The 18,813-nt window shown below is 44.1% G+C and overlaps 1 protein-coding gene across 3 annotated transcripts in view; it reads right to left on the reverse strand.

Moving 5' to 3' along the window:
* Window positions 1–18,813, reverse strand: part of GDPD4 (glycerophosphodiester phosphodiesterase domain containing 4) — a 356,500-nt gene that overhangs the window by 264,251 nt on the left and 73,436 nt on the right. Inside the window, exon 1 of one of the 3 annotated variants that reach the window (XM_086933888.1) lies at window positions 16,460–16,567. The exons of the other annotated variants lie outside the window; for them this stretch is intronic. The gene's annotated coding sequence lies outside the window, so the exon portion shown is untranslated. Of the gene's footprint in view, window positions 1–16,459; window positions 16,568–18,813 lie in introns of those variants that run through there. 3 annotated transcript variants of the gene reach the window in all.

The following is an 18,813-nucleotide window of genomic DNA, read 5'->3' on the forward strand; positions in this document are numbered from 1 at the left end:
TTCACGTCTTGTGTAGTCCATGACAGCATTTACAGTTTTGAAGAGTGTTTTAGCCTAATTTATAACGCAGCTTATTGTAAAAAAATTTGACAATGTTTTAATCACCTTTGAATGTAGTTGTTAATAATGTAAATGGTGCAACATTTTATAGATAATAAATGTATATTTTGAAATACATTATATAGTTTCCTGATAGTTAGTCCACAAAAATATTTTGAAGCTATTGTGCATTTATGCAGGGAGATGCAACTACAAACAAGAGGAAGTGAGAAAAAGTAAAAATAAAAAATAAAAATCTCCAAACAGCAACTACTTCCGATTCACTATACATTGGAGTAAAAATCTATTAATTGTAAATATGAGATGTGCCTATAAATAGCTTCTTGCAGTGCAACAAAATCAACTCGGATACATTTGAAGGAAAGAATAAAAAAATGATGTCTATCACAATGTTACTATTTTAAAATTAGGGAGTTCTTATTCGAAAGAGAAGATGTGCAGCCTAAGTAGTGTAGTGTAGTGCTGTTATATAGAGATCTCTCTTTTTAGCTATTTTTCCCCCCTTTAAAAAAGTAATGTGACTCAAATAGCTAAAATCTAAACCTCCCCTCACATGTTCTTACCTAGCAGGTTTCATATCTGCATCAACATCTAAATAGTCATTTACTTCAACCTTTAAATTCAACAGCTCCTTTTCCAACAACATGGCATCACTTTTGCCTTGAATACTTAATGTTAGTGGTCTAGTTGTTCATTAAATGTCATTGATAAAACTATGCTAGATCACTGGGGAGTCAACAGGCCCACTACTGCTGGTGTTAGAGGTAATTTCCACACTGCATTCCAGATTCATTTCGTATCTGAATGAGGACGATATTTGAGAATGTAATGAAAACATACTCTGGTGTTAGCATTCTAGAGCACCTTCCATAACCTCTATGATTTTTTTTTCTCTCATACATGGTTCATCAAATGTCATTAGAGGATGAGCTTGTTTTGCAGGTTAAAGTCACCTGAGAACTCACCAGAATCCCTAAAATTAGTATGATAGCACCGACAAAAGATGTATCTAGTGTCTACAATCTGTTATCACCCTTTATATGTATTCCTTTTGTTGACCCTTAAAACCAGGCACTTACAACAATGCGTTTCAGTAGGACAAAAATGGCCGAGCATTATCACAAAAGGAATACACAGGCATGCTTCTTGTAAACGTTCAACCACGTAGGCTCATGAAAAACACACCATCTAACAAATACTTTTGTGAATTTTGCCACACATTTTAAGGGTCTATTTACAATAGCAATATTATTCAAAGGGGAGGGTACTCCAGATAGTTATTGGCCAGTGTGGAGTAGGACTCTGGGTTTCGCCTCTGGGCCGTCTGACTCCATCCTGGTCAATAACTACCTGGGAGTGCTTTCCTCCTTCGATAATATTGCTTACGTAATTGTTCTTGGCCTTAACTATGGAAGTCGACGCGGTCAGGGACATTTAACAATAACAACAAGACTGATGAAAACTACTACTACTAATAATAAATATATAACAATAACACAACATCAAAAATAAGGTGTTTTTTGATCTTTTCATCCCATCTTGCCTTTCATTTCCTTTCGCAATGCGCTGCCAATTTTTCTGAATCCCCTCTTCTCTATCTCTCAACAGTACTCCTCTTTTATATTTTATTTTGAATTCATATTCTTTTATTTTAGAAACCTATACATGTGATTTGTTGAAAACTGTGTTCATTAATGGGACAAATGTACGCCATCCTGCAAATTGACAACACATTTATATCTTAAAAGGGTGTAAAAGGGTGAAAAGGGTGTAGCTATTTCTCTTTTGTAAACTTCCACATCTTAAAATAATAGACCATGAAGAAGATTTAGAAGATAAGAGGGTTTTGTCTAGGACTACTATTAATACTTCACATTTTTTCTATTTTTAAGGTCTATGGACCAGGGAGGGTTGATCCTGTCTTTAGGCAAGGTCATTTGGGCTATTGCAGACATTAGGTGCACCTATGAATCTACACTTAAAAGGAGATATAACGATGTTCCCGGTTATTTTTGTAAAGTTAACCCAAGCCCACAAAATATAATAGAATAAACCCACCAAAAATTCCCAATTAGAAGAAAAAAATGTAACTCCCAACTACATAAACTATCCAAAAATATACTTTTCTTCAGAGGCGGAGGAGCGTCGCCCTACTGCTCTTTGAGCAGGAAAAATAAAATAATAACTTAGTTATCATTTTATTTTTGGCATGGCTGTGTTAGGGCATGCGCGCTGGAGGCACAGTGGGAGGAGTCGTTTGCACTCTCCAAGTGGGCATGACTGCTTGGCCGGCCGTCTCGGGCCAGCCAAACAGTCATGCACACTTTGCATGTTTCCATCCAGGCTGCATTACACAACCAGGTGGGGAACATGCCGAGGCCCCCGTCCTCATTGGCGCTCAGACCAATCATAACACTGCATTGCATCATTGTGATTTGGCTATGGGGAGCCTGGGTGCTTCCTGGTTCCGGTACTCAACGGCGAAGTGGAAGAGAGACGCGGCTGGCGGAAGAGGTAAGTGATTTTTTTTTTAAAAGTTTGTCCTCGTCTCTCCATCCTCATTCCCTGCCAGCCGCTACTGCTTTATGTAAATATTGGCAGAAGAAAGAATTTAAAGATTTAGAGGTATACACGAGGGAGGAGTTCAATGCTGGCATTCCAACCACATCCTAAACAAGCATTTGCAATGCAATAGGTCTCGCATTAGGAAAGTTTGAGCTATTGGTATTGTAAATGACACATTTTTTATTTATGTGTTGGTTTTGAAAATAGCAAATTTAATAGCTTTGTCATTTACAATGCCAATAGTTCTAACGTTTGCAAATGTGACACCTATAGCATTTGTAATGCAATATGTGTTGTATTTACGTGACTTAGATGTATTGATATTTCAAATAACAATGGCTTTTACATTTTTTAATAATTAATACTTAAATAAAAGTTATTGTAATTTATTATAACAATAGCTTAAACTTTTGTAAAAAAAATTGTGAAGATTATGTTAATTGTATTTTATTTTGACGAAAATCCAAGAACAGAAGTGAAATATTAACATCTTTTTATGACATTTGTAATAAAGCTTGAAACATTGAGAGAACATATTTGAACCAGTTATTGAATGGTTGCACAGATTGATGCTGTGGTGGCGCTGAGTGATATTGTGGTGGCAACGAGTGATGCTGTGGCGTTCATTGATGCTGTGGTAGCGCCTAGTGATGTTGTATTTCCCATGAGTGATGCTGTGGTGGTGCTGAGTGATGCTGTGGCGAAGTGATAGATAGAGTGAAGGCGATAGATAGATAGAGTGATGGCGATAGATAGATAGAGTGATGGCGATAGATAGAGTAAGTGCGATAGATAGATAGAGTGTATTTATGTTGCATTGAGTAGTGTAAGTATGAGGTGTGTAATTATACGGCACTGAGTGGTATTATGTGAAGTGTATTTACGTTGCATTGAGAAGAGTAATTATATGGGGTGTAATTACGTGGCACTGAGTGGTAATATGGGGAGTGTATGTTGTATTCAGTAGAGTAATTATGTGGCACTGAGTGGTATTTGGAGTGTATGTTGCATTGAGTGCAGTGTAATTATGTAGCATATTATACGGCACTGAGTGGTATTATGTGAAGTGTATTTACGTTGCATTGAGAAGAGTAATTATATGGGGTGTAATTACGTGGCACTGAGTGGTAATATGGGGAGTGTATGTTGCATTCAGTAGAGTGTACTTATGTGGCACTGAGTGGGATTTGGAGTGAATGTTGCATTGAGTGCAGTGTAATTATGTGGTGTGTAATTATGTGGCACTCAGTAGTATTTGGAGTGTATGTTGCATGGAGTGCAGTGTAAATATGTAATATGTAATTTTGTGGCACTGAGTCGTATTGTTTGGAGTGTATATGGCATTGAGTGCAGTGTAACTATGTAGCATATAATTATGTGGCACTGAGTGGTATTTGGAGTGTATGTTGCATTGAGAGCTGGGTAATTATGTGGCAGCGCAGTGTGTGAGGCAACGCAGTGTGTGTGTGTGTGTGTGTGTGAGGCAGCGCAGTGTGTGTGTGTGAGGCAGTGCAGTGTGTGTGTGTGAGGCAGCGCATTGTGTGTGTGTGAGGCAGTGTTTGTGTGTGAGGCAGCGTGTGTGTGAGGCAGCGCAGTGTGTGTGTGTGAGGCAGCGTGTGTGTGTTTGAGGAAGTGCAATGTGTGTGTGTGTGTGTGTGAGGCAGCGCAGTGTGTGTGTGTGTGTGTGTGTGGCAGCGCAGTGTGTGTGTGAGGCAGTGCAGTGTGTGTGAGGCAGCGCAGTGTGTGAGGTAGTGCAGTGTGTGTGAGGCAGTGCAGTGTGTGAGGTAGTGCAGTGTGTGTGAGGCTGCGCAGTGTGTGTGTGCGTGAGGCAGCGCAGTGTGTGTGAGGCAGCCCAGTGTGTGTGAGGCAGCGCAGTGTGTGTGAGGCAGCGCAGTGTGTGTGAGGCAGCGCAGTGTGTGTGAGGCTGCGCAGTGTGTGTGTGCGTGAGGCAGCGCAGTGTGTGTGAGGCAGCCCAGTGTGTGTGAGGCAGCGCAGTGTGTGTGAGGCAGCGCAGTGTGTGTGAGGCAGCGCAGTGTGTGTGAGGCAGCGCAGTGTGTGTGAGGCAGCGCAGTGTGTGTGAGGCAGCGCAGTGTGTGAGGCAGCGCAGTGTGTGTGAGGCAGCGCAGTGTGTGTGAGGCAGTGCAATGTGTAGCAGGGCAGTGTGTGCGTGATGCAGCACAGTGTGTGTGTGAGGCAGCGTAGTATGTGTGTCATAGGGCAGTGTGTGTGTGTAACAGCGCAGTGTGTGTGATAGGACAGTGTGAGTGACACACAGCAGTGTGTGGCTCCATACTGTGTTTGTGAGGCAGCGCAGTGTGACTGTGTGTGAGGCAGCGCAGTGTGTGTGTGAGGCAGCGCAGTGTGTGTGTGTGAGGCAGCGCAGTGTGTGTGTGTGAGGCAGCGCAGTGTGTGCGTGAGGCAGCGCAGTGTGTGTGTGTGAGAGGCAGCGCAGTGTGTGTGTGTGAGAGGCAGTGCAGTGTGTGTGTGAGGCAGTGCAGTGTGTGTGTGTGTGTGAGGCAGCGCAGTGTGTGTGTGTGAGGCAGCGCAGTGTGTGTGAGGCAGCGCAGTGTGTGTGAGGCAGCGCAGTGTGTGTGAGGCAGCGCAGTGTGTGTGAGGCAGCGCAGTGTGTGTGAGGGAGGGCAGCGCAGTGTGTGTGAGGGAGGGCAGCGCAGTGTGTGTGAGGGAGGGCAGCGCAGTGTGTGTGAGGGAGGGCAGCGCAGTACGTGTGTGAGGCAGCGCAGTGTGTGTGAGGCAGCGTAGTGTGTGTGTGAGGCAGCGCAGTGTGTGTGTAAGGCAGCGCAGTGTGTGTGTGAGGCAGCGCAGTGTGTGTGTGAGGCAGCGCAGTGTGTGTGTGAGGCAGCGCAGTGTGTGTGAGGCAGCGCAGTGTGTGTGTGAGGCAGCGCAGTGTGTGTGTGAGGCAGCGCAGTGTGTGTGTGAGGCAGCGCAGTGGGTGTGTGAGGCAGCGCAGTGTGTGTGTGAGGCAGCGCAGTGTGTGTGTGAGGCAGCGCAGAGTGTGTGTGAGGCAGGGCAGTGTGTGTGTGAGGCAGCGCAGTGTGTGTGTGAGGCAGCGCAGTGTGTGTGAGGCAGCGCAGTGTGTGTGTGTGTGAGGCAGCGCAGTGTGTGTGTGTGAGGCAGCGCAGTGTGTGTGTGTGAGGCAGCGCAGTGTGTGTGAGGCAGCGCAGTGTGTGTGAGGCAGCGCAGTGTGTGTGAGGCAGCGCAGTGTGTGTGAGGCAGCGCAGTGTGTGTGAGGCAGCGCAGTGTGTGTGTGTGTGTGTGAGGCAGCGTAGTGTGTGTGTGTGAGGCAGCGCAGTGTGTGTGAGGCAGCGCAGTGTCCAATGTGTGGAAGGCCCTGGTTACTTCAGCATGAATGACGCACCTGCACTTCATAGCAGCTAGATTTAGACCGGCACTGCAGGATTTTAAACCCCTTGGAAGCCCTTGAATCGTCTGTACATCCAGTTCTAGGGTCACAAGACTCATTCTGTTGTTTTATTTATTTCCAATGCACGTGGCTGTGTTTAAATGTGACGGGGTTCTGCTTGGCCCAAAACATGGGCTTCAAACGTCTGGTCGCAGAGCGGTGCAGCCGCCTGCAGGCTGGAAGCACACGGCTTGACATGGAATGATTTACATTTAAACAAAAATAAAATCAATGGGTTTACATAGGTTACGACTGCCCTATATGAACACGGTGACAGAGACTGGAAAACAACTGCTTGATTGCTGGTAGGTAGAGAAATGCATTTATAGGAAAACGTGTTTATTTTCGATTTTTTGACAACATAATATATCAAAGTAATATAGATACACCTAAAAACTGATTCTGCGCGAGCCACTGCCGCCGATTTTGCAGTTTCCTACCTAACCTTCGTAAATAGTGTATAGCCACCGGTTTTACCAATCAACGCAGTAGTGCTTATTTTATCAACTGAGGTAAGATGAAACTTTGAGCAGTGACTCGCATTGTAACATGCTACTTGCACACTGTAGATGGGGCTACCCGCTCAGATGTTTTACCTGCGTTGGAACCTGTGGCTGAAAGTCCCCCACACATGTGTTTTAAAGGGTTGGAGCCTGTAGGTGTGACCACAAAGATCTCCGCAGTGGGCGTATCACGCCTCTGGTCCACTACAGATGTGTTTTTTTTTCTAAGGAGACATTTCAGATAAAACGTGAAACCCTGTCGCTGTTACTTATAAGACAGCTCCAATGGTGAGGGTTCTGGAAGGGCATGGTCTTTTTTTACGTAACCCCTTGGGCGTGCCCACCACCATGCAGCAGAAAGAAAAACAAGCATAATCATGGTGGGTGAGAGATAGGAACAGGGGGAGGGGGCAGGGGTGAGTGATCGAAACAAAGTGGAGGGTGTGAGGTGGGAACAGGGCGGAGGGGTGAGAAGAGGTTGGAGGTGATGAGAAACGGGAGAGGGTGAAAGTGAGAGATGGGTGGAGGGTGAGTGATGAGAAGAGGGTGCAAAGATGAGAGGAAGACAATAGTGAGGTGGATGTGACATATAGGAGCGGGGTGCGGAGGCTGGGGATGGGGTACAGTGCGCAGAGTTAAGAAAGTAACAATAGTGTGAGGTACCAGGAGAGGGAAAGGAACCGGACGGATGAGTGAGAGAAATAAAGAACAGTGGCCGAGGAGTTCGGATTGGGACAGTGCGGAGGTAGAGGTGGATGAGTTGAGAAAGAAACAAGCGGGTGGGGAAGAGATGTTTGGGGTAGTAATAGACACCGTAAGGGTAGATGGGTGAGGGATCGGTGGATAGGTGAGGGACTGACGGATAGACCGGCGAGAGTCCTGGTCGGGTGATTGACGGGTAGAATGGAGAGAGAGGAGGCGAGATGATTAGGAGAAGCAGTTAAGAAAAGTGAGAGAGGTGGGTGCAGAGGTGAGAGCGATAAGTGGATGGGGGACTGCAGGAGGGAGCGGAGTGCTGATGGGTGAGTGCACAAATTGAGGGATGAAAAGCGGAGGAGTGACTACTTGGGGAGGAATGAGCGGTTGGAAAGTGTTAAGGGGTGGGGGGAGGAGTGGAACGGTCCAATGGTCGAAGGATGTGTGGTTGAGTAGAGGGAGCCCGGGTGGAGCCGTAGGGCATGGCTGACAGTGGTGAAAGGGGGAGACCTGCAAGAATGTTGTGATGGGCGGAGGGGGAGGCAGGGTAAAAGTGTGAGCGGCTTAGGCAGGACGAAAGGCTGAAGTGTGTGGGAAGAAGTTAAGATAAACTAGGAAAGGCTATAAACCTCCGATGTTTGGCATTCTGTAGCCCCACGGACAGAAATATGCAGAGAAGGATACGGTTGTGAAAGAACATGCTGACCAGTTAGAATAGAAAACAAGAAATAAAAGATTATTTCAAAGTTACCTTGGCGGGGCTTGCTGGGCATGCTTGTGTGCTTCCCAGAGAGACAGGAGATTGGGAAACGCACGCGCGCGGCCGGCGCCGATCGCTTTCCAGAGCGTGCGCGTGACATCTCCTGTCTCCTGGGAAGCAGACCCGACAGCATTAGTATCGCGCCTGCGCGATGGCATATGGCTTCGCCATATGCATCGCAGGCGCGAGACCTAAAAAGGGAATAACAAAACAAAACATTTGGACTAGGCAAAAGCAGTGTGTGAAATCAGAATCACGCCTGAACAGGTAACAGCTTAGCTTCATCAGTAAAGGCTTCACACACACAAAACATGTGGCACAGGCAGCACAGTGCAAGCTTCCTACATAAACAGAATGGGTTAACCTCTGCACTAACAGGTCAGTTTCTCGTGCATACACAGATGTGCATGGGTGTGTGTACGGGTGTTGTATGCAAGTGTGGATGCCTATAGTTATGTAGGATGTGTGTACTGGTGCCAGTATGTCTGATGCCCTTTTTGTGTGAGTTATATTCAGGGCCACTGGAATTATGCAATAAATATGGCATTTTCCACAGAATTATTGATTTTCTGCATGTGCCACATATTCCATCATTTGCTGAATAATCTGCAGATACTGACAAACAACTGTTTCTATGTCAAATAAGTTACATAGGTCTCTGCTATTGCTGTTTCTGGTTGTTAAACTAATACTAATAAGGTGAAACCCTTGCCCAGATAGTTTTACAATGTGTAAAAAAATCAAAACAATGAAGTAATAATATCACAATTCAATTAATTGAATATTCTGCCATTAAGAGAAAAGAAATATTAATATTGCTGTAAAAAAGACAAAGGATTTGCCAAATCTTCCAAAGACGGGGCGTTGATAGGAACTGGATCGAGCTCAGGCTGGCAGCACAAAATAAAAAGTCAAAGGATTCTGGAACCATATAGTATCTCACAGTGGAGTTAGGACATCCCTATTATCTATCTCCATTTCAGGGTTTGAATGGAATGCATATATAGCTGAACTCTATAAGGAGAATACATCCTCACCAATTGAACAGATATTAAATCTCCCAGTAAATAAAACTGAATCAATAGCACCCCCCACAAGTAAACCGATATTAGCATGCATAAGAGGTGCAAGACCTTCTGCAGCAATGTGAGAAGATAAAATGATCATAAACGTTTTGAAAACACATCCCGAAGAGTGGGGCAAAATATTCCTTCCTCTCTTAGAAAATAGTTATCAAACAGGTCAGATTCCCTCCTTGTGGAAAGGGCGTATCGTAATATCTCTTCATGAGGAAAGCTCATTATACATGGCGACCACCTATCGCCAGATTGCTCTCCTGGATGAATCAGGAAAGATTTTTGGAGCCAGCATAATAGAACATCTCCAGGACTGGGCTTTCACCAGAGGAATTATCGCATGTGATCAGGCTAGATTCATACTAAACGATTCTGCGATTGATAATATCGCAATTGTACAGACTTTAATTGATAAATATGTGTTTAGGAAATTGCAAATTCTCTACAGTGCCTTAATTGATTTCTTGACGGCCTTCGATAAAGTGGACAGGGCCGACCCTCGGAGGAAACAGATTGCATTGGGAATACCTTCTGATTTATTAAAACTACTCATAGCGTTGCATTCCTCCACTTGGTTCAGTTCTGAGTGTTAATTGGAGTGACTAAGAACAACATAAAAAATTCTGACAAAAACAGCCTAAAAAAGGGCAATTTTGTAAGTGTTAGGAATTTTCCTTACATACTAGCAGATGCATCAAAGTTATGTTTTGCGAGTCCTTAATAGCGAATTTTAAGGAATCGCTATTAAAGACTCGCAAAACGGGATGCATGTAGGAATCGCAATGTTATTAGCGATTCCTACAGATTCCTTATTAGCGATTCGGTAATAGCTAATCGCTAATAAGGAATGGCTTTCCCATTCATTCCTATGGGCCTAAAGGCCCATAGGAATGAATGGGAAAGCCATTCCTTAATAGCGATTAGCTATTACCGAATCGCTAATGTTCCGCTATTTCAAGGGTGCCAGGGTGTCCAAAGGACACCCTGTTGCACCCCTGAAATGGACCTGTGCTCAAATGTTACACACACACATGCCCTAAGGGCATGTGTGTGCACAACATGTAACTTTGAAAAAAGCACAAAAGTGCATTTTTCAAAGTTTTAGCAAATTACCACGAAGTTCAACTTCATGGTAATTTGCTCCCCCTATTAGCGAAATCGCTATTTTTTTGGGTTTCATGCATTGCATTTAAGGAATCTTGTTTTGGGATTCCTTAAATGCAAGAGCAATTTAAGGAATCGCTATTTACAGATTCCTTAAATTGCGATTTCTGCATTTGGGATGATGCATCCCAAATGCAAAAATACCGGGAGCAAATGGTCAGATTCTGAGAATCTGCCCGTTTGCTCCCGGTATTTTCTTTGATGCATCTGCCAGATAGTGTATTTTATGATTTATGAGTATTGCTGTATGCAGATGATGTGGTTTTATTTGATCTTACAGCAATAGATTTACAAAGTAATTTGAAAGCTTTGAATGACTATGCAGGAAAAAACATTTAAAAAATAAATATCTCTAGGAGCAAAACAATAGCTTTTAAAGGAAGAATGCATTGTCACCCGTATAGTTGGGACATAGGCGGAACCCCACTTGAAATGGTAAAATCATACGCATATTTAGGAAAACTGTTCTCCCAAGGAAATAAACTTAATTTCAAACATCTAGGAAATAGAGCCTTAGGGAATATGGCTACCTTAAATCAGTTCTATAAATCTTCTGGAAGTAGAGGATTTAAATACTTAATAGACATTTCAACAGTCGAGATAGTCCCTACTCTAATATATGCACTTGAATACACCCATAATGTAAATGTCCTTTTTAAAACAATATGAATTTAAAATTCTTCGAAACCTGGCTGCGATAAGCCAAGGGGTCTAGTGCAAGCTCTAAGACTAAAACTTGACATTACTAGTTCTTTTGCTGCAGCAATGGCAACAAGTGTTTGATGGCCTGTTTGATGGCCCCATAACTTATTTCATGCAAATGAAGGTACTCTCAGAGATACAATGAGGCACGAATCCCTAAAAGTACATAAAAAGGAATACACTTTATGGAGAAACGTAAATTGGTATTAAACAAACTGGAACGCAAGACGAAATATTCCTATACCTGGACCCCTGCACAAGTTAAACGTTTCTTAAAAACCGTGATTCCAAAACTAAGCCATCAAAGTGACATTAATCACTGTATGAAGCTCAAATTATACGACTCATTATCTGCTATTTCAGATGACAATCATCCTCAAAATTACATATTGCTCACCTTAGATCATAGAGTTAGGCATGTAATATTAAAACCTAGGCTGGGAGTGTTACCATTTAAGGCCTATGATAGCCACTGGAGCAACACTAATGGCCTGTGTGATTTGTGTCATGGAGAGATCAAAGATTTAAGACATGCACTTTTTATTTGCCTTGCAGTCTCTGCAGTGCGTCGTAAATATTTAATTCCTTTATATTTTAGATTCAATTTAACAAGAGCTGATGAAATGATTAGCCTTATAATGCTTCTAGCAAATGAATATGTATGTCACAATGTATTACTTTTTAAAAAAACTCTTCTAAACTTGTATTAATGTAAGGATATGTGCAATAACGATTTTACGGTATGATTGCATTAACATTGTCTTATATTGTTGAGGGGTCTAAATCAATTAAGCTTTCATGTCGCAAAAATAATATCACCAAATGTGCTGAGTTGTGCCTCATAATTTGCCTTTTCTTGGTGCATAATTTAGTCAACCCTCCTGCATAGTTTAGTCATCCCTTGCCATATAATTCCAGTTATATTATGAGATTTACTTGAAGACGTGTTGTATGGCTGAACTATCTTGGCAATGAGTGCGAGTAACAAACCCAACACAGTGTGTGGCAGCGGCGTAGCATGGGTTGCCAGTGCCTAGGGCAAATGCAAAGAGAACAATTGATGGACAGAATGCTGCACAATGTCATACATTCACCCCAGTACAGAGACCTGGCCCAAGTCCATATTTTTTTGCTCCCTATGACTTTCCAGTTCAGACCCAGCCATATGCAAATAAGTCTTAACCCTGTTCCCCATGGGATCAGTCCAGCATGAACTGCCAAGCCAGTTCCTCCCTGGACTGGAAAAAAGCATCCTGGGACCGGTTTGGGGCATCACCCCTCATCAGACAGGCTAGCTTGAGTCCTTTGGTATGGAGAGCACGGCACCCAAGTCTGGGCATACCCGTCCCACTCGGGGTGACAATTGCAAAAAGAAAAATTGATAGACAGAATGCTGCACAATGTCAAACATTCAACCCAGTACAGAGATCTGGGCCTAAATCCATCGCTTTTTTGCTCCCTATGCCTTTCCAGTTCAGACCCAGCCATATGCAAATCAGTATTGACCCTGTTTCCCATGGGAACAGTCCAGCCCGAACTGCCAAGCCTGGTCCTCGCTGGATTGAAAAAAAGCACCCTGGGACCGGTTTCGGGGCATCACCCCTCATCAGCCAGGCAAGCTTGACTACAGTGGCAATTGTTTCTTTTGGATCTAGCGCCCGAGGCAAGGCAAGTATCCTTTCACTTTTCTTTTAAAAGTTTCCACCCCTTTTTAAATTTTGCACCCCTAAGAATACCCCTAAAAATGTTGCACATGGAGCAACCGTCCACGTGGTCCCACCAATGCTACCCCACTAGTGTTTGGCTCTAGACCCTACACGAGCGTAAATAACCAAGTTTGAAGAGCCTGTCTAAACGTCAACATTGCAGGTCTCTCTGGGAGTCAAAGAGAAAGAAAATTGTCCAAAGCCTGGCTGCAGTGACTGAAAAATGTCCATCACCCCTTTTAACCGAACTGGTTTAATAAATATTCACTTAAGTCAGGCAGTCTGCTCTTTTCAGAATATGCCGGCAAAGCTTAGCTGCCAAGAATTCTCACCTTTGCTGATGCAGAGCTTCAGGCACAATAGTCAGTACTTTAATCTAGACTATTTCAGGCATTGGCAGCCAATGAAGGATTCTCAGAGGACTTGGAATGTGATCTCATTGGCTTCTGCCTGTCAGCAAGTGAGTCTCTGCATTTTAAATCTCCTGTAATCGATTCCAAACAGCTTCAGTGGCACTTAAATAGATGCTGTGTCCATGGGGTTGACAGAGTGGTGAAGTGTGGGAGCCGTGTTTAATTTGTAAATAAAATAGATGTCAGGGCCCTCGTCAAGAGGACGCTGCAGCTCGCGCCATCCATTGTCCTGGCCAGCGCTACCAATGACAGCACCAACACGACTACTAACCATCACATTTTTAGCAGTGTGGCAATAGTATTCCAGGATTGGCTGTGCATGTATTGGCTTGGCTTCGGTGGCAAGTACTGGTCATTGTTAATGTACAATGAAAGGATAAACAGCTTTTGCTGTACTCATACCTAAATTAGGCAGACAGCACCACCAAGTGGCAGACTGTGAGAAGCACCTGTGCTGGCAATTAAATGCAGGTGCCAAGCACCGGAAACCACCGGCTCAAATTAAGCACTGTGTGGGAGGATAGCAAGAGAGACAAGAGTACCTGTAACTGGTTTCCAATTCCTGCATGTGCCCGTGTGTGTGCACACATTATATAAAAGTCAGACCCATTGGCTTTGTTAGCACATGGTAAGATAGGCGGCAGAGAAGGATAACCCCAAGGGACATCAGTTGATTTATTATTAGCCCCAGTAGCTTTAAAGAGGTGCACAATACACCTCACATGTCACTAAATCTGCCGCAACCCAACAGGCCTGTTAGAGGTGCATGGATGGGTTTACCTCCACACTAGCTACTCTTTTTACAATAAGTGTGCCTGATGTGACCGATATTGTCCCGGTCTTAAAGGCTTGTCTGAGGTGCAGCTGCCACTCGACTGAGCTTTCCCACACCCACAGATACACTGACTGACGCTTCAACAGCCCTATAACTCGTTTAGATGTGGATCTGAATTTATTGATCCTGCCCCAGCACTAAAGCATGTTAGAGATTCAGCTAACAAGTGAATGACCATGCCCTACAATGTATTTAAATATTTAAATATTTTACAAGGATGACCATATATAATGTCTGACTATGTTGGGATTGCAAGACACTCACCTTATCTTTTAAGTCCTGATGAGACCTAATAAGTTCATTCTGTGTTGACAGCCATAACAAACAAACAAAATATCACCATTATAAGGCCAATGGACTACTAATAACAACCTTCTGTCGTTGTTAAGAAAAACCCACAGGTACTTTTTGTTAGTGTAAAGGAGTTGTTTAATGATTTCTCTTTCTTCTGGTTCTTTGCTGGGGACACTTTGCAAACTATTTTACTACAATTAGTGTATGTAATTTTTAATCTGTTTGTATTTTGCATGTCAATGAATATGATAAATATTTTCAGAAATCATTTTGGTGGTTTTATGGGTGATTGTATGTTGGCAGCATTAGTTGCAGGTGGCTATTCAGCTTGTTAAAGAATGTATTGACATTTTTCAAGTGATACTTAGGGGTGCCATTGTATTGTTGAATTCTCTAGACCCAGGCCTCATGGTTGTATGGGTAACTCTTATGCAAGCACTGTTTGATCTTATAAAGCGACATTATCCAGACATGGATGTTTAGCGCCTACTTGTAGCTCAACACAAGCAATACACAATTCCTGTTATTTTCTAAGAACAATAAACAAGATAAAGCACAAACCTGACTCAATGAAATGAACCTTGACTGCTTTGAACCCCCAACTCTCACCCAGAGCCAAATTGCTTGGATTCACCCTTGACACCAACATATCTCTCATGGAACACATTCCAAAAAACAGAAAGAAGTGCCGGTACCAGCACTCCCTTCTAAAGAAAGTCAAACCATTTCTTCCAAAGAGCAACCTCAGAACTGCTTTACAAGCCCTTGTACTCTCAAATCTGCATGGTGGCAATGCTCCATGCCAAAACTCCACACTGGCACACCTTAGGGACTTTCTACGCAATGCAGCACATCTATTCCAGGGCCTGAAGAAGTATAATCACATCACTCTCATCCAGATGAAACTCCATTGGCTCCCCCTTCCAATCACATCATCTTCATAACCAGCTGCACCATTTATAAAGTCATCACAATGAGCATCCCTGCTTATCTTGCAAACAAACTCACTCTCTCTGGTGGATCTTGGCACAACTGCAGCCAGAACACCATCAAACTGCAGATTAACCGGTTCGATGCTGATGACGGAACCGCTCTGTCATCAGCTGCGGGTGCGCTGTGCTGATGACGGAGCGGTTCCGGCATGTCCCGCTCGGAACGCCTGCGCGGCGCGAATTCCGCGCCTGCGCTGGATGTTCCATTTAGCGGGGTGGGCCATGACGGAACCGCTCCGTCACGAGCGCAGCTCAACCGAGGCTGGTGACGGAGCGGTTCCGTCACAAGCATGCGGCCGCCCCGCCCCCTTAGCACTGCGGCGGAATAGCCGCCGCAGTGAAGGGGTTAAGAAGAGTGAAAAAGAAAAAATTAGACAACAGGACTATTTCTTCTGTGGACCCTGCATCTGGAACAACCTCTCTCTGTCTATAAGGACAGGCCCAATGTTCCTCCAATATAAGAAAGAGCTGCAGACACACCTCTTTAACGAACACTGCACTAGAATGCATGAAACGTTCAAACTCCGCTTCTTCTCCTTGAACTCGCTGGTTTTAGGCTTGCCTTTGACCATGTACAACATTCTGCTGCCTTTTGGCTAGGTTCGCACTTTGGAAATAACATGTGCATAAAAACATCTGCATGACCCTCTCTATCTAGGTAACATGGGATCTGTGAGAAAGCAAAAGCTGTCACCACCATAATAAGCAAACATTGGCATAGTCAATAGGTTGCACCGATCTAATATAAGTGCAGAGCTGTTGGCTTGGACAATATTTGTAAACATTTGTCTGTAAAGAAAAAAAACATTTCAAAATACTGGAGGAAAAGCAAACACAAATCTTATGTTAGCTTAAAACTCCACACTGAATTCAATGTTTTCAGTGCTCGCAGGTTATTTTTCAAATAATTTACAAATAAGACACTGAACAGAATTTTTAAAGAATAAGAAGTGTCAGAATTTACAGGGAAATGCTTGCCAAGGCCTACTTTATTTTCCACAGGATTCCGCTGCATTGATTTCTGCAGTAGCCAAGAAAGCAGATTTATGGGACTCCAGGAAAAGTATTATGCTAAATACATCTTTTGCTTCAGAGGGGTTGTGCTTTCATACAATATGTAGAATGCAGGATATAAAGCAACTACTACCAAAGCTATTCAGCCATATACAGCAAAACTATCCATATTGTTGTGCTTTTACCAGTTGCAGCCAGTACGGATCTTGGGGAGGAAGGTGATGTAAAAAAAAAAGAGAAAAGTAAAAAAAGACTTACCTTCTCGCCGCTCTCCCGCATGTTGTCTCAGTCTCTCCTCTCCAGGGCCGGAAAAGGAAGCAGCCAGGCTCCCTCCCCTAAGCCAATCACAACACTGCAATGCAGCGTTGAGATTGGTCTGAGCCCTGTGCATCGGTGCTCAGCCAGGGAATGGGGGCCTGAACATGTTCTCCATGCAGGTTGTAGGCAAAGTGCATTTGACTGTTTTGGACGTCCCCAGAGGGCCAGTCAAACAGCCATTGCACAATTGGAGTGGGCAAAGAACTCCTCCCCTGCTCTGAGAGCAAAGCAGTCCCGCCCACCCCACAAACTGCGCAGAAAGAACAAATACAATGATAATAACCTCAAGTTATTATCAGTGTATTTGTTCTCTCTTTCACTGCTTTACAGCAGTGGAGCAACGCTCCCCAGCACTAGTATAGGAGACGCCACTTGATTTTACAGGCAGGCTGGCAAGGGTGGGGAAAAACCCTGAGGGTGGATGCGGGCTTTTGAAGTTGGCAGTAGCACAAGAATGAGATTCTTATTGCTGAATGAAAATGAAAGAAAAACCTGTTACTAAATGTGAGGAGTGGAAGGAAACAGGCCAGCCAATCAAAAGATTTGCAAAGAGGCTATGCTCTATGGCAGCAACAGACATAAGTAGAGGAAGGCAAGCCATCAATGGCGCCTGCATACCCTCACAGCTGACAAGCAGCACTCTGCAATCCACATTATATTACTTACATCAAATAAGAAGCAAGGAAATGAGAGTGACAATAACGCCAACCAATGGTAAGCAATGGGTGGGCTCTGAGCCCACTGTAAATTCACAATAGGTCTTTCACAACCTGGCCTAAAAAAGGAGACACCATTTTGGGCAGATATTGAAGTCTTGCAGAGATTACACCATCAATACAAGGAAAGAGGAGCAAAAGAACAGCCTCCCTCAGACTTTGCTTTTGTGTAATTTTTGTTAATCAGCCCACATTACAATAATTAGTTGGCTTTAGAAGTTTTTCCTTCTTACCACATTGGCATCCGTTGGTATAGCGGGTGTACGAACACACTTGGAGAGCAGCATTTTATTTTTTCTAATTAGCAGAAGCATCACACAAAGAGTGTTTGATACCACTGAGTGGTGTCTTCCTGCAGGTTGGCTTCTTCACCAGTGGAGAGCAATGGTATACTCAATGTCACTGAACTCGGAGAAGATGCCGCTTGTGCTGTGGATGCAGCTTCTTGCGCATGTTGGCTTTTAAGAACACCAAGCTCCTGTAGAACTTTCATGGGGCTATGCCTGGTCCAAGGCTGAACCATCACATTGAAATTCGACTGGAGCTGCAAGGGTCTGCCTGCCTCATGGGACACGCGAGCACTTCTGCCCCATGGAAAAACCCTGGTTCCCTTGTGGAGGCCAAAACCTCCCTGGTGCCAGGAAACTGGAGGAGACATTCAAAAAGGTGCTGTTGAGTGGTACCTCCCCACAGTGGCAGCTTCTTGCCCTGCCCCCTGTAAGCAAAGGCGGACTTGTTACTCCTGCTAATAGGCTATTCCTTTCTATCAGTTACCAAGTGTTTTAACAATAAGATGTTATTACCCATAAAGCTTTGTACCTCAGAGCCCCAGCATGAAGTAAAATACCAAGGATCCTCAGGGGCATAGCTTAGTCAGTGACATGCGGGAGTACGCGACTGATATCTAACAACCATCACTGCAAAATACCCAAATTAAACAAGCATTGGAAATGCAATAGGGCTCGCATTAGGAAAGTTTGAGCTATTGGTCTTATAAATGACATTTTTTTTATTTATGTGTTATTTTTCAAAATAGCTAAATTAATAGCTTTGTCATTTACAATGCCAATAGTTCTAACTTTCGCAAATGTGACACCTATAGCATTTCATAAATCAGTACACTGCCAACGCGGTTTTAGGTTCTTCACTCGGGTCAGGGACGTAGACATTTGTGTACTGTAAAGACATGCTTAATGCGCCTCCCTTGGTCACGTGACAGTTCGTGGGCACAGGCCATCACACGGTCAAGGCCAGGTCTAGGCCACTGCGCACAAGCTAGGTTGGCATACGCCACGGCCAAATAGATCAGGCTACCAGATTAACAAGCCGTCGGGTACTCGGGCCTACATACCATGCAAGGGGCATTCCCGTCCCAAACAACAACTGTCAATAGCTAGGCCTGTGTTCTTTTTATGGGAGGGGGGGGGGGGCGTCACGCACGAGTCTGCCACGCAGGACGAACTCAGTGAGGGGCGAACATGAAGTGCTCGAGTTCCCATGCGCCACGTACCGAGGGCAGGGGTGGGGTGTACTTGTGAGGTGGGATCTAAAAGATAGAGAAACAGGCGTATCAAAAAA

The sequence above is a fragment of the Lissotriton vulgaris genome, chromosome 8, assembly GCF_964263255.1.
Source record: "Lissotriton vulgaris chromosome 8, aLisVul1.2, whole genome shotgun sequence".
NCBI lineage: Eukaryota > Metazoa > Chordata > Amphibia > Caudata > Salamandridae > Lissotriton > Lissotriton vulgaris.